This window comes from Ranitomeya imitator, chromosome 3 (genome assembly GCF_032444005.1).
Source record: "Ranitomeya imitator isolate aRanImi1 chromosome 3, aRanImi1.pri, whole genome shotgun sequence".
Lineage (NCBI taxonomy): Eukaryota > Metazoa > Chordata > Amphibia > Anura > Dendrobatidae > Ranitomeya > Ranitomeya imitator.
In genome coordinates, this window is record NC_091284.1 from 266,030,885 (window position 1) to 266,058,871 (window position 27,987).

General features: G+C 43.0%; 1 protein-coding gene across 2 annotated transcripts in view; it reads left to right on the top strand.

Annotated features, from left to right (window-relative positions):
* NECTIN3 (nectin cell adhesion molecule 3) overlaps positions 1-27,987 on the top strand; it is a 255,441-nt gene that overhangs the window by 128,888 nt on the left and 98,566 nt on the right. The gene's annotated exons all lie outside the window — the stretch shown is intronic.

Sequence of the window (27,987 nt, forward strand, 5' to 3'; positions counted from 1 at the left end):
CCCCTGTGCTGCTGGCAGACACATGCTCCCTCTGCTGCTGGCAGGCACATGATAAAATAACAAACACTTAACTCACCTTCTGATGATGGCTTTGTGCTCACAGCTCCTTTGTTGCGCTTCCTGTGTCTGTGCTGACATCTGATCATGTGATCGGCACAGCACAGTGATGACATCACTGTGTGCCCAGGTCACATGACCCGATGCCTGGGAAACAGGAACCTCAACCGAGGAGCTGGGAGCACGGAGCCATCATCAGAAGGTGAGTTAAGTGTTTGTTATTTTATCATCTGCCTGCCAGCAGCAGGGGGGCATGTGTCTGCCAGCACAGGGGCACATATAGTGACCCAGGGGGCATGTGTCTGCCAGCAGCACAGAGGGGCATATAATGACCATGGGGGGCATGTGCCAGCACAAGGATGGGGGTTATATAGATGCCAAGATGAGGCACATATGATTTGTAAGCCGGACACTGGCATTATAAGACAGACCCCATTTAACATAAAAAAATATTTTTTTCTCTTCACCAAATTTGGGGGTGCGTCTTATAATCAGGTGCGTCTTATAAAGCGAAAAATACGGAATATTCTGTTGTTTAAGCGTTCCCTCTATTTTTTGGAGCAGTGTATAACCTTTGTGAAAAAATTAATTTTTATGGCACTATGCACTTTAAAAAATTATGATATGAATTGAAGAATGATTATAACATATAAGCACTTTATTGACATTAAGATCGTGAATTAAGATAAAGCTTTGTCTTGTTTCTTAAAATATCATCCTACTGTGAGCTGAGCTTCGAGAGATATGTTGCCATAAAAAAGTCAAAAACCATATTTTCCTGTATTCTTTAAAAGATTTTTTTTTTAGTAATGAATTAACAAATTTGAATATTTAAAAAAAAAAAATTTGTTTGGTCACTTAAATTATTTTTTTGTTCCTCATTTTGAGGTAAACAAAAAGATTAAGTGTTTAATATCTATATATAATGGTAGAAAACACGGCACTCAATAGGTATGAGGAATGGTGGTGCTCAAGTAGGGTGTCCACCCCTTAGAATATAGATGAATAAACTTGGCACTCAGAATGCGAGGAACAAGGCTTCTAATTTTATTGATGCATCCAGACACATGAACAATGCTAAACGTTTTCGGTCCACACCGGACCTTCGTCAGAGCGTATTTTTTGGCAATACAATGTTCCTCGCATTCTGAGTGCCAAGTTTATTCATCTATAATATCTATATATAGACAGTAAATTGTGGAAAATAAGAGTCACTTTACATGTACAGTATATAGACATAGTCTGAGAAGTATGGCTACAGTATTAGAGACCACACATATGTCTCTAAAATAAAACATTCGCTGTACATGTGAACATGCCATCCACCAATATATTAGACAATATAGCAGGAGTATTGTGGAGACGTGGCGGTCAGTGGATGCCCTAGTCCGCTAGCCAAAACCGCATGGATCAGGGATCGTCTCACCTAACGCCCGATCTCCTTTTACTGTGGGTGTAATACTACTCAGACTACACAGGCTGATCATCAGTGTAGTCGCCGTACATATCTGTTTAACTCCTTAGATGCTGCTGTCAATAGTGACTACATCATTATAAATGGTTAATAGAGTGTGGGGGCTCCCTCTTTATCCCAATTGGTGCCCTCAGATCATGATTGTGTGGTCCTGATGTTTGTGATGGCAATTCATGACCAAATAACGGCCTTAGTCTGTTGGCTGTTGTAACCTGTTCAGAAGTTACCGACATTTAGGTGGTAAAAATACATATTTTCATTTCTGTCATACCACTTTGCATTAATTCCTGTAAAGCACCTGAAGGCTTAATAAACTATCTGACTGCAGTTTTCAATATGTCAGGGGGTGCTGTTTTTAAAATTAAATCACGTTTGGGGGTTTCCCAATATATGAGACCCCTAAAGTCACTTCAAACATGGATAGTTCCCTAAAAAAATAAATGTTGTAAATTTCCTTGAAAAAATGAAAAATTGCTGCTACATTTTTAAACCTCCTAAAATGCTAATAAAATAACATTTTACAAATGGTGCTGATGTAAAGCCGACATGTGGGAAATGTTATTTATTAATGGTTTGCTATGGTAGGACCATGTGGATTAAAGGGATAATCATTCAAACTTTGAAAATTGCTGATTTTTTTACATTTTTCTCAAATTTTTGATATATTTTTTTATAAATAAACACAAAACATATTGACCTAAATTTACCATTATCATAAAGTATAATGTGTCACAAAAAAACAATCTCAAAATCACTGGGATTTGTTGAAGCGTTGCAGAGGTATTACTTATTACTACTATTACTTATTTGACTTCGTCACTAAGGGATAAAACCGTTCCAGTAAAATACCCAAGATGGTGCAAAATTACAGAGTCTCACGTTTCCTCTGACTCGGCAGTTTAAGAGCACCTGTGATATCAGATCTTCCAGGGCCGGGCTGACTACCTGTGGCACGCACAGAGAGGAGGTAATGACAAGCTTTGGAAGCTGACAGTCCATTGAGGTACAAGGCCAGGTGACTGGAGGGTCACAACCTGGCTTCTCCAAACATCTCCATGGAGCCAGGTGACCAGTGCCTCTCATTCCTGGTTTTCACAAACATATCCATGAGGCTCAGGTGACCAGTGGGTCCAAATCCTGACTACCCGAAATATATCCATGGTTCAGTGGTGGTCAATGGAGTAGATCTGTGTTCTTTCAGCCGCGATCGTGGTCCCCTAAGCTGACATCCTGTAGAATATCAAAACTGTGTCCCCCATGATGGAGCCATGATGTCTTGGCTGCTGTCCTGTACAGTGTTCCTGGCTGCTGTCTTGTAAAGAGTCTTTGGTCCTTTGGATCTCTGGATCGCTTGACTGCCTTGATGTTTCTTAGAGAGGCGCATACACCTTCCTCTTATAGTTAACAACTGTCCTTCAAGCCAGCATCCAGAAGTTAAGATGAAGATGTGATGAGGTTGACTCACATTGTTTGACTTTTTAATCAATTTGAATAGTTTTTACTCCTTTGTTTTGTAAGTCACCAAGCTAGCTGGCCTGGACAATGTGTAATCAACATATCAGCTAACCTCATTTTCAATTGCTTTTCTATCATCCAGTATAACAGCAGAATATGTTACAAGGAATGTCAACTTAAAAGTCAATATTACAGGATTATAAAAATAAAAGTCTGTTTTCTTAACCAGCACACATAAATTCAAAAGTCAACATATAGATAACAGACAATGACTCCTGGCTTACTGAAAATAGACTTTTTGGTTAATTAAGATAAAATGCTGTGTCATCACAAGTACCACATATCATTTTGTCATATAATAATGTATGCAGCAACATTACCTAAGGAAAGTAGACCCAGGAACCCACCACACCCGATGCGCGTTTGCAATTAAATGCTTCGTTCAGGGGGAAAAAAGTCTGTTTTTTTTAATGGTATCCCGGCTGACAAAGACCAATACATGTCTATGGGTCCGTGAAATAAACATGCAGCATACAGATGGCATCTGTTTGCCATTCATGTGATGTGCGTGTTTAACATTGAAAAGTATAGGAGAAGCTTTGAAATTTCATTATTTCTTCATCCATACTGGATAAACAATGATGGCACACTGATGGAAAATACTAATGACAACATTTTTCCGGTTTTCTAAGTCCGAGTGAAAGTGGCCTTATTCAAAGAGGGTATACTGCGTTTTTATTATTACTTTTAAAAACAAAATCATCATAGTGCACATTTGTCATGTTTTTCTCTTTAAAAAATTGTAATATTAAATATGGAGAAACAGCATTTTTTTGATGAGATTATTGTCCATATCACTGTCCACTTGTTACAGGTTAAGTCATGTTTACCAGTGAAAGCTACAACCAAATGATTCTTCAGTTTGATGTCGGCCTTCTTCCCAATTTTTGATTGCATACTACAATATTCAATGTGGAAGGGTTTGAATTCTGATTCTTGTATTCTGATCACTTTTGTTTGCTGTCAATTATGTTTTCTACATTGAGGCAAAAAGTGGTTGTTTTATTCGTGACCCAGACTTTTTGAGACTAAGAAACGTCAGCTGTATGCTCATTACCTTTCCTTAAATGTGTCAGCCTCCACATTCTCACAGTTCACTGAGATTTAAGCAAAGTGTAAGAATGCCAGTTGTACATGTGTCATGAGCTTACATAAAGTAAAAAGAAAGTTATACTTTTGATCACTTTAAATTTAAGTCCAGTCATCCCTTGTCCCATTGGTGCACTATATTGTGGGTAATATTACCTGTTGACTAAAATTAAGTTTTCTTTCTATTAGTTTTGCTAAATAGCTTAAAAAGGTGTTAATTGAGGCAGACTGATCTGTCTATGTGATTTAAAAAGGGGTCTATGTACCCCGAAATGTGTTATTGGCTAAGACTTTCCAATAAAATCCTTCTAATTTTATCACCATCACCTCAATTGGACAATTTGCGCCCAAGACCTTCCTATCTACAGAAGATACTTTGCTGCTGCCATCCTCGTGTACCCAATTACTCTTCTAGTTGATTTTACTGGCTTTGTACTCACCTCACAAACTCTGAAGGTCAGTCTGCAACTTTTCCATATATACTGTATGTATGGGTGTGGGTGTGTGTGTGTGTATATACAGTGGGGGGGAGTATTTTGTCAGCCACCAATTGTGCAAGTTCTCCCACTTAAAAAGATGAGGCTTATAATTGCCATCATAGGTAGACCACAACTGTGAGAGTCAAAATTGAGAAAACAAATACAGAAAATCACCTTGTCTGATTTGGCAAGATTTATTTTGCAAATTACGGTGGAAAATAAGTATTTGATCATTAACAAAATATATATATCCTTTGTTGGCAAGGACAGAGGTCAAATGTTTTCTGTAAGTCTTCACAGGGTTGGCACACACTGTTGGTGGTATGTTGGCCCATTCCTCCATGCAGATCTCCTCTAGAGCAGTGATTTTTTGGGCCTATCGCTGACCAACATGGACTTTCAACTTCCTCCAAAGGTTCTTTAAGGGGTTGAGATGTGGAGACTGGCTAGGCCACTCCAGGACCTTCATATGCTTCTTCATTGCCCTGGTGGTGTGCTTCGGATCTTATAATGCTGAAAGACCAATCCACATTTGATCTTCAATGCCCTTGCTGATGGTAGGAGGTTTGTACTCAGAATATCACGATACATGGCCCCTTTCATTCTTTCATGTACACGGATCAGTCGTCCTGGTCCCTTTGCAGAGAAACAGCCTCAAAGCATGATGTTGCCACCCCCAGTAGGTATGTTGCCACTTCTCAGTAGGTATGGCGTTTTTTTAGATGCAACTCAGCATTCTGTCTCCTCCAAACATGACAAGTTTTGTGTCTACCAAACAGTTCTACTTTGGTTTCATCAGACCATGTGACATTCTCCCAATACTCTTCTGGATAATCCAAATGCTCTCTAGCAAACTTCAGATGGGCCCAGAAATGTACTGGCTTAAGCAGGGGTACATGTCTGGTACTGCAGGATCTGAGTCCCTGGTGCCGTAGTGTGTTACTGATGGTAGCCATTGTTACAGTGGTCCCAGCTCTATTCAGGTGATTCACTAGGTCCCCCCGTGTGGTTTTGAGATTTTTGTTCGCCGTTCTTGTGATCACTTTGACCTCGCAGGGTGAGATCTTGCGTGGAGCCCCAGATCAAGGGAGATTTTCAGTGGTCTTGTATGTCTTCTATTTTCTTATTATTGCTCTCACAGTTGATTTAATCACACCAAGCTGCTTGCCTATTGCAGATTCAGTCTTCCCAGCCTGGTGCAGGGCTACAATTTTGTTTCTGGTGTCCTTTGACAGCTCTTTGGTCTTCACCATAGTGGAGTTTGGAGCGTGACTGTTTGAAGTTGTGGACAGGTGTCTTTTATACTGATAACAGGTGCCATTACTACAGGTAAGGAGTGGAGGACAGAGGAGCCTCTTAAAGAAGAAGTTACAAGTCCGTGAGAGCCAGAAATCTTGCATGTTTTTAGGTGACCAAATACTTATTTTCCACCATAATATTCAAAGTAAATCTTTCCAAATCAGACAAGGTGATTTTCTGGATTTGTTTTCTCAATTTTGACTCTTATAGTTGTGGTCTACCTATAATGTCAATTATAAGCCTCTCATATTTTAAGTGGTAGAACTTGCACAATTGGTGGCTGACTAAATACTTTTTTCCCCACTGTATATATCTACCATATACAGTGGGGCAAAAAAGTATTTAGTCAGTCACCAATAGTGCAAGTTCCACCACTTAAAAAGATGAGAGGCGTCTGTAATTTACATCATAGGTAGACCTCAACTATGGGAGACAAACTGAGAAAAAAAAATCCAGAAAAACACATTGTCTGTTTTTTTATCATTTTATTTGCATATTATGGTGGAAAATAAGTATTTGGTCAGAAACAAAATTTCATCTCAATACTTTGTAATATATCCTTTGTTGGCAATGACAGAGGTCAAACGTTTTCTGTAAGTCTTCACAAGGTTGCACACACTGTTGTTGGTATGTTGGCCCATTCCTCCATGCAGATCTCCTCTAGAGCAGTGATGTTTTTGGCTTTTCGCTTGGCAACACGGACTTTCAACTCCCTCCAAAGGTTTTCTATAGGGTTGAGATCTGGAGACTGGCTAGGCCACTCCAGGACCTTGAAATGCTTCTTACGAAGCCACTTCTTCGTTGCCCTGGCGGTGTGCTTTGGATCATTGTCATGTTGAAAGACCCAGCCACGTTTCATCTTCAATGCCCTTGCTGATGGAAGGAGGTTTGCACTCAAAATCTCACAATACATGGCCCCATTCATTCTTTCATGTACCCGGATCAGTCGTCCTGGCCCCTTTGCAGATAAACAGCCCCAAAGCATGATGTTTCCACCACCATCCTTTACAGTAGGTATGGTGTTTGATGGATGCAACTCAGTATTCTTTTTCCTCCAAACACGACAAGTTGTGTTTCTACCAAACAGTTCCAGTTTGGTTTCATCAGACTATAGGACATTCTCCCAAAACTCCTCTGGATCATCCAAATGCTCTCTAGCAAACTTCAGACGGGCCCGGACATGTACTGGCTTAAGCAGTGGGACACGTCTGGCACTGCAGGATCTGAGTCCATGGTGGCGTAGTGTGTTACTTATGGTAGGCCTTGTTACATTGGTCCCAGCTCTCTGCAGTTCATTCACTAGGTCCCCCGTGTGGTTCTGGGATTTTTGCTCACCGTTCTTGTGATCATTCGGACCCCACAGGGTGAGATTTTGCGTGGAGCCCCAGATCGAGGGAGATTATCAGTGGTCTTGTATGTCTTCCATTTTCTAATTATTGCTCCCACTGTTGATTTCTTCACTCCAAGCTGGTTGGCTATTGCAGATTCAGTCTTCCCAGCCTGGTGCAGGGCTACAATTTTGTTTCTGGTGTCCTTTGACAGCTCTTTGGTCTTCACCATAGTGGAGTTTGGAGTCAGACTGTTTGAGGGTGTGCACAAGTGTCTTTTTATACTGATAACAAGTTTAAACCGGTGCCATTACTACAGGTAATGAGTGGAGGAAAGAGGAGACTCTTAAAGAAGAAGTTACAGGTCTGTGAGAGCCAGAAATCTTGATTGTTTGTTTCTGACCAAATACTTATTTTCCACCATAATATGCAAATAAAATGATAAAAAAACAGACAATGTGATTTTCTGGATTTTTTTTTCTCAGTTTGTCTCCCATAGTTGAGGTCTACCTATGATGTATATTACAGACGCCTCTCATCTTTTTAAGTGGTGGAACTTGCACTATTGGTGACTGACTAAATACTTTTTTGCCCCACTGTATATACTCGTATACTCGAGTATAAGCCGATCCGAGTATAAGCGGAGGCACCTACTTTTGCCACAGAATGCTGGGTAAGCTTTTTGACTCGAGTATAAACCGGGTATGCATTGTCCCCTCATCCTTGTCCTGCTATACATGGCTCCCCCTTCCCTGTCCAGGTATGAATGCCTCCCCATCCCTGTCTGCATGCCTCCCCTGTCCCTGTCATTGTATGCATGACTCCCTCTTCTGTCCTGGTATGAATGCCTCCCTCTTCCCTGTCCTGGTATGAATGTCTGCCCGTCCCTGTCTGCATGCCTCCCCTGTTCCTTCCCTGTATGCATGCCTCCCCCATTCAGTCCCTGTATGCATGACTCCCCCTTCCCTGTCCTGGTATGAATGCTTTCCCTGTTCCGTCCCTGTATGTGTAAGGATGGGCCAGGTGGGTAGTCGTGGCTGAGGACTCCTGCTCCATCACACACTGGCCTCCCCTTACATACACTCCACGACTCCCAGTCATCATACCTGCTGCTCCTTCTCTCCCGGGGCTTCATATAAAGATCTGCACGTTTTCCTCAACCGAAGCAGAATAAACAATGTCACAGTCCCATTGAACATTTGAACAATAAACTTTACTGAAGACGGGCACATAACGGTTCTCTTCAGCATTTACAGCAGGCTTTACATTAAACAGTTTCCTTGCTGTCCTTGTCTCCTCTCTGATCTTGTCAGCATTTATATCTGGCTTCATTTTACACAGCTTCTTCTCTTTCTCTGCTTTTCCTTCATCTTTACTAAGTTCGCTTCCGGAATGGACCATGCCTATCGATCCTCCAGTGTCCTCTGTGCCCAGTCTTACTTTAGTAGGGATTCCTCTAAACCATTTTGCCCTGGTCCTGAGTACATCCATCCACTTAGCAAGCCGCCACATTCTGAGTGACCTGTCCGTACTGCTTAGTTCTTTCCTCCCTGTTAGCCACAGTCCCACATATACTGTGCTGTCAGTGACTCTTTCAATGCCCTTCTCTCTCAGCTGGCCTTCCTGGCCCTGATGCTGCCTGACTGGACCTTGGACTTCTGCAGAGCTGACTGCCCTGAAAGGACGCTCCCGCCCAACGGATTCAAATTCTCAACTGTTCTGAACCCTAACTGTCACTAGCTCCTCTCACTTAAGTATTTACAGGCTGAGTAACTCTCCACTCCCATCTAGTGGGCTCTCCCTGATACATATAAGAAACAATACAATATTTTAAAACATAAATATTAAATATGCATAAAATTTCATGGCATTAGTCAACCCCCTTACATTTGCATGCCTCCCAGTTCTGTCCCTGTATGCATGCTTCCTTATTCCCTATCCCTGTGTGCATGTTTCTTATTAAAAAAAAAAAAAAAAATCATGCTCGCCTAGCTGCAAGCCCTGGGTGCTGGTACTGCATCTCATTCTGGTGCCTGCCTGCAGCTCATCCTGTGCTCGGCGGTCACGTAGGACTGCTCATTAAGGTGATGAATATGCGCTCCACCCCTATGGAAGTGAAGACGCATCCATATTCATCACCTTAATGAGTGGTACCACGTGACTGCTGAGCACAGAAAGAGCTGCAGACAGGCGCTGGCGGCCAGAACAAGATGCAGTGCCAGCACTGAGGGTGCGCAGGTATGTGAGTAAGATGTGTACGCCGGCTTCTGACACCCGCTGTGCCGGCTCCTGACATTCGCTGCTCCGCCGCACCCCCTCCCCCGTCTGCTTTCTGTACCTAGACTCGTGTATAAGCAGAAGGAGGAGTTTTCAGCCCAAAATAAGTGTTGAAAAACTCGGCTTATACAAGAGTATTTATGGTGTGAGTATATATATATATATATATATATATATATATATATATATCCTTTTTGTTACGCTATTACCCTATCTTGGCAGCTTCTCTTGTTTTTTTCCTTTTCATGCCTAATTGATGACTATCTAAGGCATTGTAATCCCTCCATACACAATTGACTACTATATGCAGTGACACTTCTGACCCAAAAAGGAAGTTAGGCTTAATGTGGCAAACTTTTCCATAATCCTGATCGTAGAGGGGTTGATCCACAAATTTAAAAAAAATTACATCATATCATTACTTCAACCCCTTCACACCTTAGATGTATCCATATGTCCAGGGTGGGAAGGACTTCCAGACCTTGGATGTATGGGTTTGTCCAGGCGATTTTGCGCTCACAGAAGCTGTGCTCATACAATCACCACTAGGTGTTCAGTAAGTCTGACAGCTGATGCCCGGCTCTCACTGCCAGGAGACTTTAACCCCTTAAATACTACAATTTATATCGATTGCCGCATTGAGGCTATGTGCACACTTTGCGGATTCCACTGCGGATTTTTCCGCAGCGGAATTCCAAAATCCGCAGTGAAAACCCGTCGCGGTTTTTACTGCGGATTTATCGCGGTTTTTACTGCGGATTTATCGCAGTTTTTACTGCGGTTTCTTATGCAGATTTTCATCTGCAGTTTCCTATTGGAGCAGGTGAAAATCCGCAGAAAAGAAGTGACATGCTGCGGGATGTACACCATGAAAAAAGAGTAAATAAAAATGGAATAGCTGAAAATAACATTTTGCCCCACAAAAAACAAGCCACCATATAGCTCCATCAGCTGAAAATTAAAAAGTTAAATCTCTGAGAATAAAGCGATGCAAAAATAATAATTTTCTCTATAAAAGTTTTTGTGTAAAAGCGCCATATCAATTTTACCACACGTGGAACAGTATAGAAAAACAACAACAGAACAATTCCTGAATTGCTGGTTTTTGTTCATTCTGCTTTCCCAAATACGAAATAGAAAGCGATCAAAAATTGTCATGTGCCCAGAAATAGTATCAATAGAAACGTTGTCCTCCTGCAAAAACAAGCCCTTACATGTCTATGTCGGCAGAAATCTGGAAAAATTAAAACTCTCAATATACAGCTCTGGCAAAAATTAAGAGACCACTGCAAAATGTTCAGTTTGTCTAATTTTTCTCTTTATAGGTATATTTTTGAGTAAAATGTAAATTGTTCATTTATTCTATAAACTACTGCCAGCATGTCTCCGAATTTCCAAGCTATAAATTTTGTATTTTTTTCTGAAAAGGAGAAATGGTCAAAATTAAAAAAAAAAAAAAACAGTGCTATCAGACCTCAAATAATGCAAAGAAAACAAGTTAATAATCATTTAGAAACAACAATACTAATGTTTTAACTCAGGACGAGTTCAAAAATGAATATTTTGTGGAATAACCATGATTTTTAATCACAGCTTTCATGCGTCTTGGCATGCTTTCCACCAGTCTTTCACACTGCTCCTGGCGCAAAAATGTAAGCAGTTCTTTGTTTGATGGCTTGTGACTATCCATTATCCTCATGATCACAAGGTTTTCAATGGGCTTCAGGTCTGGAGTTTGGGCTGCCCATGACAGGGTTTTGATGTTGTGGTCTCTTAATTTTTCCCAGAGCTGTATGACGATGCAAAAAAAAATAAATAAAAAGAAGCTTGCTTTAGTGTGTGACAGTAGTCAAACATAAAAAAAACTATATATATGTGGTATCACTGTAATCGCACCGATCCGAAGAATAAAGTAGTCTAATAATGCACGAAGAATAACATAAAAAAAAATAAAACCAATTCTTCTCCTGCTGTTGATTTTTTCACTTTGCCTTCTAAAGATCGCATTAAGGCTCGGCTCACATTTGTCCAGCGCTCTGTGCTGAGAGCTTACACCGGAGTTTATATGTAAATCTCTGAAATACGTGATTCAGACGGAACCCCTGGTGGAAGATTCCCTATAATGAGGCAGATGGGGGCACTTTGGACATTGTCTGACCTATGATCTGGCCGTGTCCATCTTTTTAGATGTGCAGAAAAGTCACAGTTTTGTACACCTCTAAGAAGGACACAGCTGAACAGAGTGCAGACGGAGTCCAGAGTAACTCTGCTTCGTCAACCCTCGAGGTTTTCATCTGAATTATTATTATTAATATTATTATACATTTTTATAGTGCCATTTATTCCATGGCGCTTTACCAGTGAATACGGGGCAAATAGAGACAAATACATTAAACATGAGCAAAAACAAGGCACACAGGTACATAAGGAGGGAGGACCCTGCCCGCGAAGGCTCACAGTCTGCAGGGGATGGGTGAGGATACACTAGGAGAGGGTAGGGCAGGTTGTGTGGCGGTTCAGTAGGTTGAGGATCACTGCAGGCTGTAGGCTTGTCAGAAGAGGTGAGCCTTCAGGTTCTTTTAGAAGGTTTCTATGGTAGGCGAGAGTCTGATGTGTTGGGGTAGAGAGTTCCAGAGTATGGGGGAAGTGCGGGAGAAGTTTTGGATGCGGTTGTGGGAACAAGAGATGAGAGGGGAGTAGGGAAGGAGGTCTTGAGAGGATCGGAGGTTGCGTGTAGGTAGATACCGGGAGACCATGTCACAGATATATGGAGGAGATAGGTTGTGGATTGCTTTGTATGTCATTGTGAGGGTTTTGAACTGGAGTCTCTGGGTGATAGGAAGCCAGTGAAGGGCTTGGCATAGGGAAGAGGCTGGGGAATAGCGGGGAGACAGGTAGATTAGTCGGGCAGCAGAGTGTAGGATGGATTGGAGTGGTGCCAGAATGCTAGAGAGGAGTCCAGAGAGTAGGAGGTTGCAGTAGTCAAGGCGGGAGATAAGGGCATGCACTAGTGTTTTTGCGGTGTCGCGGTCAAGGAATATTTTTGAGTTTGAGATGGCAGGAGGAGGCAAGGGCTTGGATATGTGGCTTGAAAGAGGGCAGAGTCGAGGATCACCCTGAGGCAACAAGCGTGTGGGACTGGGGGAAAGTGAGCAGCCATTGACATTGATGGATAGGTCTGGTGGAGGGGTAGAGTGAGATGAGGGAAAGATGATGAATTCTGTTTTGTCCATGTTCAGTTGTAGAAAGTGAGCAGAAAAGAAGGCTGAAATAGCAGACAGACAGTGCGGGATTTTGGTAAGTAAGGAGGTGAGGTCAGGTCCGGATAGTTAGATCTGTGTGTCATCGGCGTAGAGATGGTACTGCATACTGTGGGATTCTATGATCTGTCCCACGCCAAAGGTGTAGATGGAGAAGAGTAGGGGTCCTAGCCTTGAGGGACACCGACTGACAAGGGGCGAAGTGAGGAGGTGGGTTGGGGAGGGAGACTCTGAATGTTCGGTCTGTCAGATATGACGAGATCCAGGAAAGAGCCAAGACTGTGATGCCAAGAGATGAGAGGATCTGTAGCAGAAGGGAGTGGTCCACAGTGTCAAAGGCAGAAGACCGGTCCAGGAGTAGGAGGACAGAGTAGTGTCGCTTGCGTCTGGCAGTTAGTAGGTCATTGATGACTTTAGTTAGGGCAGTTTCAGTTGAGTGATGGGGACAGAAGCCAGATTGTAACCGATCAAAGAGGGAGCAGGAGGAGAGGTGGGAGGACAGTTCAAGATGGACGTGTTGCTCCAGTAATTTGGAGGCATAAGGGAGAAGAGATATCAGTCGATAGCTAGACATGGATGGGTCGAGGGAGGGCTTTTTGAGGATGGGTGTGATCTTGGCATGCTTGAAGGATGAGGGGAAGACACCTGTTTTTGTGAGTGAGAGGTTGAAGAGGTGCGTTAGGGTTGGGATGAAGACCGTGGAAAGGTTAAGGATGAGGTGGAATGGGAGCGGGTCGAGCCTGCAGGTGGTGAGGTGTAATCTTGACAGGAGGGTGGAGAGCTGATCTTCTGTTATGGTGGAGAAGCTGGTTTTGGAGGAGCAGGGTTGAGCAGCTAAGAGGGGCAGTGGGCGCTGTGGGCCAAGGCTTTCTCTGATCGTATCGATCTTCTGTTTAAAGAAAGAGGCAAAGTCTTCAGCAAAAATGAGAGGGGAGGGAGGGGGTACAGGGGGACGGAGTAGAGAATTGAAAGTCTTGAAAAGCTGTTTAGGGTTGTGAGACAGGGAGGATATGAGAGATGAGAAGTAAGTTTATTTTGCGGCAGTGAGCGCGAACTTGAAGCTGGTGAGGGACTGCTTTTATGCAGTAAAGTGGTCTTCAGAGCGGGATTGCTTCCATCTCCGCTATTCTGGAAGCCCGTCTCAGTTCTTTGGTCAGGCTGGTCAGCCAGGGCTGCCTGTTGAGTGTACAAGTTTTGCTATGCATGAGTGGGGCGGCCGAATTGAGTGTTGCTGTTATTGTGGTGTTATAAAAAGGGGCAGCAACATCTGTGTCATGAAGGGAGGCTATGTCTGTAAGAGGGAGAAGGGACTCAGAGAGTGATTGTAAGTTGAGATGTTTGAGATTTCTGCTAGGGAATTTGTGGAGTGGGGGTTGCACACTAGGAGAAGAGAGGGAAGAGAATGTCAGTAGGTTGTGATCAGACAGGGGGAGGGGTGTGTTAATGAGATTAGTAAGGGAGCAGAGGTGGGTAAAGATGAGGTCCAGTGTGTGGCCGTCTTTGTGAGTGGCCTCAGAGGACCATTGAATGAGGCCAAAGGAGGCAGTCAATGATAAAAGTTTAGAGGCAGCTAAGGTGGATGTGTCAATGGGGATATTGAAATCACGTAATTCACAGATTTCAATGGAAACCCTGAAGTAAGAGCTCTGGATAAATCTGATCCTAAATGTTATGTAAAATGTTCACAATAAAAGTTTCAACTCTGGCTCAAACACGGACTCTCCCAATGGATCATTGCATAACAGTAAAATATGTAATCTGAGTTTTGCCCCCGATTACATGTAGGGGATTGGCGTACGCAGGAGAAATTGCACAACATACTGAGAGGTCCATTTTTTCATATTAACCTTTATAAAAATTTAAAATTTGGGGCTAAAATATTTTACCGGTAAAAATGGTAGAAATTTCTGTGAGCCACATGTAGTGTCAACATGCTCACGTCACCCCTAGATGAATTCATTGAGAGGTGTACTTTGTAAAATTACATCACTTATGGGTGTTTTTGCTGTTCTGACACTTTAAGGGCTTTGCCAATATGACATGACACCCTCAAACCATTCCAGCAAAATTTCAAGTCCAATATGGCTCTTCTTCTCTTCTGACCTGTGTACTGTGCCTCAAAAGTAGTTTCCGACCACATATGGGGTGGTATTGGTGTTATTTGAGGAAATTGCATAATAAAATTATATGATCTATTTTACTCCTGTTACCCTTGTGAAAATGAACAATTTGGAATAAAACCAACATTTTTGTGGGTAAAAGTTATTTTTTCATTTTTGCAGTTCAACGTTATAAACTTCTGTGAAGCATCTGGGGGTTCATAGTGCTCACCACATGTCTAGATAAATTGCTTAAGGGGTCTAGTTTCCAAAATAGCATCTTTTTTCCATTGTTTAGGCACATCAGGGGCACTCCAAATGCAACAAATGATTCCAGCAAATTTTGCGTGCAAAAAGTCAAATGGCGCCCTCCTGTGCACCCAAACAGTAGCTTTTGTCCACATATGGGATATCGGCGTACTCAAAAGAAATTGCATAACAAATTCTATGGTGCATTTTCTCCTATAACCCTTGTGAAAATGTAAAATTTGGGGCTAAAAGAACATTTCTGTTGGAAAATGTGACTTTTTAGTTTCACAGCTGTACATTTTAAACTTCTGTGAAACACTTGGGGGTGAACACATCTAGAAACATTCCTTGAGGTCTTTCGTTTCGAAAATTGGGTCACTTGTACAGGGTTTCCACTGTTTAAACACATCAAATGTGATACTCAATTCCATCCTTTCTTGCATTCAACAAGTCAAGCACTGCTCCTTCCCTTCTGAGCCCTGCCATACGTCCAAATAGTAGCCCCCCCCCCCCCCACACACACACACACACACACATTCATATATATATTTGGTATTGGCATACTCAAGAGAAATTACACAACAAATTTTGGGGTCCAGTTTATTCTGTTATCCTTGTGAAAATAAAAAAATGGGGGCTAAAGTAAAGCTTTTGTGAAAAATAAAATGTAATTTTTTTCCTTCCACATTGCATTAATTCCATAATTTAAAAAAAAAAAATCTTGAATGTGGTTTTGTGGACTGTGAGGGGTGCACTTTTTAGAATGGTGTCACTTTTGGGTATTTTCTGTCATACAGGCCCCCAAAGTCACTTCCAATGTGGTGTGGTCCCTATTAAAGTGGTTTTGTAAACTTTGTTGGAGAAATAGCTGATGTAAAGTAGACATGTTGTAAATGTTATTTATCAACTATTTTGTGTGACATAACTCTCTAGTTTGAGGGCATAAGAATTAAAAGTTTGAAAATTTTCTACATTTTTGCAAAAATTTCCAATATTTTCACAAATCAATGCAAGTCATATCAAACAAATTTTACCACTATCATGACGTACAATGTCTTATGAAAAACAATCTTAGAATCAGTGGGATAAAAAAACACCACTTTCCAGTGTAATTTGCAACTTATTCAGCCTATTTTCATTCACTTTTCTTCAAGTTAGGTTAATCCTCTCCCTGTAGGTAGGCATCAGCTCATTCAATATCTGACAAGGAAGCACTTCCTTTACATACAGCCAGGGGTGTATCTAGGGCGAGGGCCCGGGTTCATATGTCTTTCAGACGTGAGTACAATTGAAGCTCTGACCTCCGGGCAAGTGCTCCTGACCATTGGTGTTGAAGACACTGAAGATTTAGTATGTGTGAGGGAGATTTAGTGTGTTTTGGAGTGATTAAGTGTGTGGAGGGGAGGGTGGGTGAAATGTGATGTAACAGGGTGGGGTGATGTAGTCAAATGGGGAAGATTTGAAGACATAAGTTAGGAGAGCAAGGAAGGGACAGGTGTAGACACAATGTAGGGTGCTGAAGAAATTTGAAAACAGTGTGAAGTGCAAAAGGGTAGATGAGGGGGAATGTATGAGGAAGCAGAATGGGGCATGGAAATACTATAGTGAGCGGGGGATGGGTGTGAACGCAGTATGGTGACTGGGTGGATAAGTGTAGGCACAGTATAATGGGGATTGATGTGAACACAGTATGAGGAACAAGTGGGAAATGTTTGAGGAGGGGATGGCTGCAGGCAGTATAGGGAGTGGAAGGATTGGTGCAAATGCAGTATGGGGATCGAAGGGGGAAGTGTATGCGGACACAGTATGTGGAGAGATTGAGGTGATGGATTCAGATACAGCATGGGGAGCAAGTGGGTGGATGAGAAGGACTTGTACAAGTTTGTCATGATCTATGCTACTGTAGACTTCTAAATTCTCAGAGTGCACACTGCACGCTGTCAGGTTTCTCTGGATCCAGCTATTTGCATACATGCGGTCACGTGCCGACTAGACTTGCATGGACTTATTCAATCAAAATGAATTGAGTGGGGCCAGACACGTCTAGTCGGAATGTGGTCAGAAGTATATAAATCTCATACTTGTGCTGACATGACTGTCCACTCTTGCCACCAGCAAAGGAGAATCCTAAAAATGTGCAGTGCATGTACTGTGAGAATTCAGAAGCCTGCAGCTACATATAGTGACTACAGACTTGCATGTCAAACCTGGACAAGCCCTTTAATTATAAAATGAAGCCCTGTAGAATAGAAATTCTAATAGCATGTACTCACTGTCAGAATTGAACTCTGCTTGCTGGTTCCAGCAGTCATCACCTGGCCACTTCACTCATATGTGATTTTCATGCTTACGGTAATGTGATAATAAGCATCTCTTCCTGCTTCTCTCAGTTTTTCACGGAACATTGAAAGAATCAGAGAGAGCAGCTACTCGGCACATGCAGGTCACATATGTGCTTGGGGGTGCGCCAAACTGAATTCTTGCCCCCCCGTTGTCGGAAAACCTAGATACCTTTTGATAGCTAACGCAATCCCATTACTAAATAGCTAATGTCCTGTCTCTCTATCATCTATCTCCTATACATTGCTGTGTAAACTTTTTATGCAGGTATGGAAAAATGCTACAAAGTAAAAGTGTTTAAAAAATAAACTATTAAAATTTATATTTTGTTTATCAAGTAACAAAATGTAAAGTGAATGAACAAAAGACAAATGTAAATCAAATAAACATTTGGTGTAGCCATTCTTTGCCTTCAAAACCTCATCAATTTATGAATTCTTGGTACACTTGTATACAGTTTTTGAAGGAACTCAGCAGTGAGGTTGTTCCAAACATCTTGGGGAACTAACCACATGTCTTCTGTGGAAATAGGCTTGTGCAAATTCTCCTATCTTCATGTAATGCCACACAGATTTGATGTTGTTGAGATCAGGGTTTTATGGGGTCATATCATCACTTCAAGGATTCTTTGTTGTTCTTTACACTGAAGATAGTGATTAAAGGGAAAATGTCAGCAGGTTTTTGCTATGTAAGGCTACTTTCACACTGGCGTTTTTTGCCAGACGTCGCAATGCGTCGTTTATGGCAAAAAACGCATCCTGCAAAGTTGTTTGCAGGATGCGTTTTTGCCCCATAGATTAACATTAGCGACGCATTGCGACGCTTTTCCACACGTCGCAACGGTTGCGCCGTGTTGTGGCGGACCGCCGGGAGCAAAAAACATTAAATGTAACGTTTTTTGCTCCTGACGGACCACTTTTTCCCACCGCGCATGTGCGGCCGGAACTCCGCCCCCACCTCCCCGCACCTCACAATGGGGCAGCGGATGCGCCGGAGAAATGCATCCGCTGCCTCCGTTGTGCAGTGCGTCAAACGCTAGCGTCGGAATCTCTGTCCGACGCATTGCGACGGGGAGATTCCGACGCTAGTGTGAAAGTAGCCTAATCTGACTGTACCATGAGGTATAGTTGATATAGAAAGCCTAATACCAGCAATGTATCACTTAGTTTACCAGGCAAAGCAGTTGGTAGTACTGCTGCAGATTTAGCAAACTTCATATGTAATGCTACATTCACATGTTCAGTATTCCATCAGTATTTGTAAATCAAAGCCAGGCGTGGGAGAAAAATACAGAAATGGTGACGTGTTTCTATTATAACTTTCCTCTCATTGTTCCACTCTTGATTTTGGCTTACAAATACTGATGTAAAATACTGACTAAATACTGAACTTGGCCTTAAGGTACCGTCACACTCAGCGATGCTGCAGCGATATAGACAACGAGCCGATCGTTGCAGCGTCGCTGTTTAGGTCGCTGTAGAGACGTCAAACACAATTACTCCAGAACGATGCAGGAACGATCCAGTGACGTAACGGCGACTCACTTATCGTTCTCGCTGGTTGTTAGCTCCATGTAAAAACATTGCTGGCATCGTTGCTTTTGCTGTCAAACAGGACGAATCACGCCGACCTGACGACCAAATAAAGTTCTGGACTTCTACCTACGACCAGCGATGTCACAGCGGGATCCTGATCGCTGCTGCGTGTTAAACACAACGAGATCGCTATCCAGGACGCTGCAACGTCACGGATCGTTGTCGTTCTCATTGTAAAGTTGCTCAGTGTGTAGGTACCTTTAGGCTACTTTCACACTAGTGTCGCATTCGGCCCATCGCAAAGCGTCGGGCCGAGATTCCGACGCTAGCGGTGAATGCGCCGCACAACGGAGGCAGCGGATGCATTTTTCCGGCGCATCCGCTGCCCCATTGTAAGGTGGGGGCGGAGTTCCGGCATGCGCGGTCGGAAAAAGCGGTCTGTCGGCAGCAAAAAACGTTACATGTAACGTTTTTTGCTCCCGGCGGTCCGCCACAACACGGCGCAACCGTCGTACGACGGTTGCGACGTGTGTCAATACGTCACAATGCGTCGGTAATGTTACTCTATGGGGCAAAAACGCATCCTGCAAACAACTTTGCAGGATGCGTTTTTTTCCCCTAAACGACGCATTGCGACGTATTCAAAAAATCGCTAGTGTGAAAGTAGCCTTAGGCTGTATGTAACCCAGCCAGCACCACAGCTTTCTGTGCACATTATATAGTGACAAAGCGCTACTAATCAATGCTGGAGGATCTCTGCTCTTACATGATTGTGCTCTCAGATTATATAGTAACAGCTTGGTGACAGATTCCCTTCCTTTAATGACATTGGTTGTATGTCTAGGGTTGTTGTCCTGCAGCAGAATAAATTTGGAACCAATCAGATGTAGCCTCTGATAGTATTGCAACATGGTTAAGTATGTAAAATCAATCACAATAGTCCCAATAGAGATGAATATATAATGCTAGACACTTTACTAAATATTATAATTGGTTGTATAATTATGGATATGTATGTGCCTCACGTTTTCGGCATTAAGAATGCCAAGAAATGGGAAACATGATGGACCATAGACGCAATGGTCAGCCAAGGAAACGTAGTGTAACTCATGAAAAACATGTTATGCTTACTTCTCACCCCTGACGAAGGTGCCATCCAAAACGCACATAGAGGCGGACAGGTGGACCCCCTAGGCCTTAGCTGGTGCTACCTAATAGGTATTGTACTGAATATGTTTATTTAGTTAGCTTTCACTCTGCATGTATGGTTTAATGTTTGCACTATGGCACTTTACTCTTATGTGATACATCTACCATTTCCATGCTGTCCATATGTCTTGTCATATATTGAGCAGGTCGTTATCTGCACCTGATGGCAGTAATATTGCAATTTGATAGAGATAAGTTCTACGGATATACTATAATGTTATTTTGATGCCATATTCTTATCATATAATAGTACATATTCTAAAGTACTCTGACGGCATTATTCATGGTCCTATTGGATCTTGCCTGTCCTTAGTGTTTTAATATTTATGTGTGTGCTTAACGGTTGTTGTAAAATACCCTTATATATTTTGGAAAATAAAGTTGATAAAATTGTCTGTACATTTTGGACGGATCGTCTTTCCCCCTTCCCCTTTCTGAGAGTCAAAACTGAGAAAAAAATCCAGAAAATCACCTTGTCTGATTTGGCATGATTTATTTTTCAAATTATGATGGAAAATAAGTATTTGGTCATTAACAAAAGTTCCTCTCAATATTTTGCTATATATCCTTTGTTGGCAATGACGGAGGTCAAACATTTTCTGTAAATCTTCGCAAGGTTGGCACACACAGTTGATGGTATGTTGGCCCATTCCTCCATGCAGATCTCCTCTAGAGCAATGATGTTTTGGGCCTGTGTTGTGAGTTCTGTTTTTGGGCTCCCTCTGGTGGTTACTGATGGTACTGGGTGACTTGTGTTCTCTGCGGTCTCTGGTGTCCACCTGTTCCATCAGGTTATGGGTGTTTCCTATTTAACCTGGCTGTTTTGTCTTTTCCTCGCCGGCTATCAATGTAATCAGCGTGTCTGTTTGCCTTTGCTCCCTGCGTCTGTTATCTTCTGGACAAGCTAAGTTTTGATTTTCCTGTTCTATGTTTTGCTTACTTTTTGTCTTAGTCCAGCTTGCTGTTATGTGACTCCTTGCTGCTGGTTGCTGTAGTGGGCTGAAATTACTCCTCATGTTCCATGAGTTGGCACATGAGTTCAAGTAATTTCAGGATGGTTTTTTGAAGGGTTTTTCGCTGACCGCGCAGTTCACTTTTGTATCCTCTGCTATCTAGCTTTAGCGGGCCTCATTTTGCTGATTCTGTTTTCATTTCTACGTTTGTGCTTTCCTCTCATTTCACCGTTATTACATGTGGGGGGCTGCTATTTCTGTGGGGTGTTTCTCTGGAGGCAAGTGAGGTCTGTGTTTCTTCTTATAGGGGAAGCTAGTCCTTTGGCTGGTGCGAGACGTCTAGGAATCATCGTAGGCACGTTCCCCGGCTACTGCTAGTTGTGTGTGTAGGTTCAGGATCGCGGTCAGCTCAGGTTCCATCACCCTAGAGCTTGTTTTTGTTTTTCTGCTTGTCCTTTTGTGATCCCCTGCCATTGGGATCATGACAGTATAGCCGGCCATAAAAAATAAAAATTGGTCATCGTTTTGGCTGAAGTAGGAGCAAAAGTAGTCTGAGGTTATTTTTTTTTTTTCCTCCTCAGTGTGTGCTGCCTAGCCTTAATTGCAGCTTGATTGCTTTTTTCCTCCTCTTAATCCTTGAATGGCTCTGACTTTAGCTGTTAATCATGGACGTCCAGAGTTTGGCTTCCAGCCTGAATAATCTTGCTGCTAAGGTTCAAAATATACAAGATTTTGTTGTACATACGCCTATGTCTGAACCTAGAATTCCTGTCCCAGAGTTTTTTTCTGGAGATAGATCTAGTTTTCTGAATTTTAGGAATAATTGTAAGTTGTTTCTTTCCTTGAAATCTCTCTCCTCTGGAGACCCTGCTCAGCAGGTCAAGATTGTTATATCTTTCCTGCGAGGTGATCCTCAGAATTGGGCATTTGCATTGGCACCAGGGGATCCTGCGTTGCTCAATGTGGATGCGTTTTTTCTGGCATTGGGTTTGCTCTATGAGGAACCTAACCTAGAGATTCAGGCTGAAAAAGCTTTATGGCTCTTTCTCAGGGGCAAGATGAAGCAGAAATATATTGTCAGAAATTTCGGAAATGGTCGGTCCTTACTCAGTGGAATGAGTGCGCTCTGGCTGCAAAATTTAGAGATGGTCTTTCTGAGGCCATTAAAGATGTTATGGTGGGGTTCCCGGCGCCTACAGGTCTGAATGAGTCCATGACTATGGCTATTCAGATTGATCGGCGTTTACGGGAGCGCAAACCTGTGCACCATTTGGCGGTGTCTTCTGAACAGGTACCTGAGATAATGCATTGTGATAGAATTCAGTCCAGAAGTGAACGGCAAAATTATAGGCGGAAAAATGGTTTGTGTTTTTATTGTGGTGATTCAGCTCATGTTATATCAGCATGCTCTAAACGCACAAAAAAGGTTGATAAGTCTGTTGCCATTGGTACTTTACAGTCTAAGTTCATTCTGTCTGTGACGCTGATTTGTTTATTATCATCCATTTCCGTCGATGCCTATGTGGATTCAGGCGCTGCCCTGAGTCTTATGGATTGGTCATTTGCCAATCGATGTGGGTTTAGTCTGGAACCTCTGGAAGTTCCTATTCCTTTAAAAGGAATTGACTCTACACCTTTGGCTATGAATAAACCTCAGTACTGGACACAAGTGACCATGCGTATGACTCCCGTTCATCAGGAGGTGATTCGCTTCCTGGTGCTGTATAATTTACATGATGTCTTAGTGCTTGGTCTGCCATGGTTACAAACTCATAACCCAGTCCTGGACTGGAAAACAATGTCTGTGTTAAGCTGGGGATGTCAGGGGGTTCATGATGATGCATCTTCGATTTCTATCGCTTCATCTACTCCTTCTGAGGTTCCGGTATTTTTGTCTGATTATCGGGATGTTTTTGAGGAGCCTAAGCTCAGTTCGCTTCCTCCTCACAGGGATTGCGATTGTGCTATAGATTTGATTCCTGGCAGTAAGTTCCTGAAAGGTCGTTTGTTCAATCTGTCAGTGCCAGAGCATACTGCTATGCGGAATTATATTAAGGAGTCCTTGGAAAAGGGACATATCCGTCCATCTTCGTCCCCTTTGGGAGCAGGTTTTTTTTTTGTGGCTAAAAAAGATGGTTCCTTGAGGACTTGCATAGATTATCGTCTTTTGAATAAGATTACAGTCAAATATCAGTATCCTTTGCCATTGTTGACTGATTTATTTGCTCGCATTAAGGGGGCTAAATGGTTCACTAAGATTGATCTTAGGGGTGCGTATAATCTTGTGCGGATAAGGCAGGGTGATGAGTGGAAAACCGCATTTAATACGCCTGAGGGCCATTTCGAGTATTTGGTGATGCCTTTTGGACTTTCTAATGCTCCTTCGGTCTTCCAGTCCTTTATGCACGATATTTTCCGTGAATATCTGGATAAATTTATTATCGTGTATCTGGATGATGTTTTGGTTTTTTCTGATGACTGGGAGTCTCATGTTCAGCAGGTCAGGAGGGTGTTTCAGGTCCTGCGGGCCAATTCTTTGTTTGTAAAGGGTTCTAAATGTCTCTTTGGAGTCCAGAAGATTTCTTTTTTGGGGTATATTTTTTCCCCTTCTACTATTGAGATGGATCCCGTCAAGGTTCAGGCTATTTGTGACTGGACGCAGCCTACATCTCTTAAGAGTCTACAGAAGTTCTTGGGCTTTGCTAATTTTTATCGTCGCTTCATAACTAATTTTTCTAGTGTTGCTAAACCTTTGACGGATTTGACTAAAAAGGGTGCTGATGTTACTGATTGGTCTCCTGCGGCTGTGGAGGCCTTTCAGGAACTTAAGCGCCGGTTTTCTTCTGCTCCTGTGTTGCGTCAGCCAGATACGTCGCTTCCTTTTCAGGTTGAGGTTGATGCTTCCGAGATCGGAGCGGGGGCGGTTTTGTCACAGAGAAGCTCCGATGGCTCAGTGATGAAGCCATGTGCGTTCTTTTCTAGAAAATTTTCGCCCGCTGAACGGAATTATGATGTTGGTAATCGGGAGCTTTTGGCCATGAAGTGGGCATTTGAGGAGTGGCGTCATTGGCTTGAGGGTGCTAGACATCGTGTGGTGGTCTTGACTGATCACAAAAATCTGATGTATCTTGAGTCTGCCAAGCGTCTGAATCCTAGACAGGCTCGTTGGTCACTGTTTTTCTCCCGTTTCAATTTTGTGGTTTCCTACCTGCCAGGTTCAAAGAATGTGAAGGCGGATGCTCTTTCTAGGAGTTTTGTGCCTGACTCCCCTGGAAATTCTGAGCCCACTGGTATCCTTAGGGATGGGGTGATTTTGTCGGCTGTCTCCCCAGACTTGCAACGTGCTTTGCAGGAGTTTCAGGCGGATAAACCTGATCGTTGTCCGCCGGAAAGACTGTTTGTTCCGGATAATTGGACCAGTAGAGTCATCTCCGAGGTCCATTCTTCTGTGTTGGCAGGTCATCCTGGAATATTTGGTACTAGAGACTTGGTGGCCAGGTCTTTTTGGTGGCCTTCCTTGTCGAGGGATGTGCGTTCTTTCGTGCAGTCTTGTGGAGTTTGTGCTCGGGCTAAGCCTTACTGCTCTCGGGCCAGTGGATTGTTGTTACCTTTGCCTATCCTGAAGAGGCCTTGGACGCACATTTCCATGGACTTTATTTCGGATCTCCCTGTCTCTCAAAAAATGTCCGTCATATGGGTTGTGTGTGACCGCTTTTCTAAGATGGTTCATCTGGTACCCTTGCCTAAGTTACCTTCATCCTCTGAGTTGGTCCCTCTGTTTTTTCAAAACGTGGTCCGTTTGCATGGCATTCCGGAGACGGCCAGACGGAACGAACTAATCAGACTTTAGAAACTTATTTAAGGTGTTTTGTTTCGGCTGATCAGGATGACTGGGTTTCCTTTTTGCCGCTTGCCGAGTTTGCCCTTAATAATCGGGCTAGTTCTGCTACCTTGGTTTCTCCTTTCTTTTGTAATTCGGGGTTTCATCCTTGTTTTTCCTCTGGTCAGGTGGAGCCTTCTGATTGTCCTGGAGTGGACATGGTGGTGGATAGGTTACATCGGATTTGGAGTCATGTGGTGGACAATTTGAAGTTGTCCCAGGGGAAGGCTCAGCAGTTTGCTAATCGCCGTCGCCGCGTGGGTCCTCGACTTCTTGTTGGGGACTTGGTGTGGTTGTCTTCTCGTTTTGTTCCTATGAAGGTCTCTTCTCCTAAGTTCAAGCCTCGGTTCATCGGTCCCTATAAGATCTTGGAAATTCTTAACCCTTTGTCGTTTCGTTTGGATCTCCCGGCATCGTTTGCTATTCATAATGTGTTCCATCGATCGTTGTTGCGGAAGTATGAGGTACCTGTCGTTCCTTCGCTTGAGCCTCCTGCTCCGGTGCTGGTAGAGGGTGAATTCGAGTATGTTGTGGAGAAGATATTGGATTCTCGTGTTTCCAGACGGAAACTCCAGTATTTGGTCAAGTGGAAGGGTTATGGTCAGGAGGATAATTCTTGGGTGATTGCCTCTGATGTTCATGCTGCCGATTTGGTCCGTGCATTTCATAGGGCTCATCCTGGTCGCCCTGGTGGTTCTCGTGAGGGTTCGGTGACCCCTCCTCAAGGGGGGGGTACTGTTGTGAGTTCTGTTTTTGGGCTCCCTCTGGTGGTTACTGATGGTACTGGGTGACTTGTGTTCTCTGCGGTCTCTGGTGTCCACCTGTTCCATCAGGTTATGGGTGTTTCCTATTTAACCTGGCTGTTTTGTCATTTCCTCGCCAGCTATCAATGTAATCAGCGTGTCTGTTTGCCTTTGCTCCCTGCGTCTGTTATCTTCTGGACAAGCTAAGTTTTGATTTTCCTGTTCTATGTTTTGCTTACTTTTTGTCTTAGTCCAGCTTGCTGTTATGTGACTCCTTGCTGCTGGTTGCTCTAGTGGGCGGAAATTACTCCTCATGTTCCATGAGTTGGCACATGAGTTCAAGTAATTTCAGGATGGTTTTTTGAAGGGTTTTTCGCTGACCGCGCAGTTCACTTTTGTATCCTCTGCTATCTAGCTTTAGCGGGCCTCATTTTGCTGATTCTGTTTTCATTTCTACGTTTGTGCTTTCCTCTCATTTCACCGTTATTACATGTGGGGGGCTGCTATTTCTGTGGGGTGTTTCTCTGGAGGCAAGTGAGGTCTGTGTTTCTTCTTATAGGGGAAGCTAGTCCTTCGGCTGGTGCGAGACGTCTAGGAATCATCATAGGCACGTTCCCCGGCTACTGCTAGTTGTGTGTGTAGGTTCAGGATCGCGGTCAGCTCAGGTTCCATCACCCTAGAGCTTGTTTTTGTTTTTCTGCTTGTCCTTTTGTGATCCCCTGCCATTGGGATCATGACAGGCCTGTCACTGGGCAACACAGACTTTCAACTCCCTTCAAAGATTTTCTAGGGGGCTGAGATCTGGAGACTGGCTAGGTCACTCCAGGACCTTCATATGCTTCTTACGAAGCCACTCCTTCATTGCCCTGGCGATGTGCTTGGGATCATTATCATGCTGAAGGACCCATCCATGTTTCATCTTCAATGCATTTGCTGATGGAAGGAGGTTTTTACTCAAAATCTCACAATACATGGCCCCATTCATTCATTCATGTACACGGATCGGTTGTCCTGGTCCCATTACAGAGAAACAGCCCCAAAGCATGATGTTACCACCCCAATGCTTCACAGTAGGTATGGTGTTCTTTGTATGCAACTCGGCATTCTGTCTCCTCCAAACACGACAACTTTTGTTTCTGCCAAAAAGTTCTACTTTGGTTTCATCAGACCATACGACATTCTCCCACTTCTCTTCTGGATAATCCAAATGCTCTGTAGCAAATTTCAGACGGGCCCAGACATGTACTGGCTTAAGCAGGGGGACACTTTTGGCACTGCAGGATCTGAGTCCCTGGTGGCATAGTGTGTTACTGTTGGTACCCTTTTTTACTGTGGTCCCAGCTTTATTCAGGTCATTCACTTTGTCCCCCTGTGTGGTTCTGGGATTTTTGTTCACCGTTCTTTCGATTATTTTGACCCCAAACTACATGGTGACAAGCCACAAAGCTTCAGGGAGAATGTCCTATGGACAGATAAGACAAAATTTTAACATTTTGGCAAGGCACATCAGCTCTATGTTTACAGATGGAAAAGTGAAGCATATCAAGAAAAGAACACTGTCCCTACTGTGAAACATGGAGGAGGCTGTGTTATGTTCTGGGGCTGCTTTGCTGCATCTGGCACAGGGTGTCTAGAATCTGTGCAGGGTACAATGAAATCTTAAGACTATCAAAGGATTCTAGAGAGAAATGTGCTGCCTAGTTTCAGAAGGCATGGTCTCAGTCACAGGTTATGGGTCTTGCAATAGGATAACGACCCAAAACACAGCTAAAACACCCAATAATGGGTAAGAGGAAAACATTGGACTATTCTGAAGTGGCCTTCTATGAGCCCTAACCTAAATCCTATTGAGCATTTTGGAAAGAGCTTAAACATGCCGTCTGGAAAAGGCAACCTTCAAACACGAGACAGCTGTAGCAGTTTGCTCTTGAGAAGTGGTAAACAACCAACTAGAATAATGTAAGGATATACTTAATTAGAAAACCAAAAAGAAACGCAATATCCTAAAAAAATACTTTATTAATAATATCTAAAAATTCTCAAGGACAAATATATATACTATAATGTATGCTACCAATCATCAACCACCTGGGTTCGGGTGTTATGGCTGGCAATCAGGCAACACAGCGTGCAGTAATCAGCGCACATACAGAGATCTGGCAATAACCAAAAACAATAGGACAAGCTCTGAGACGTGGAAT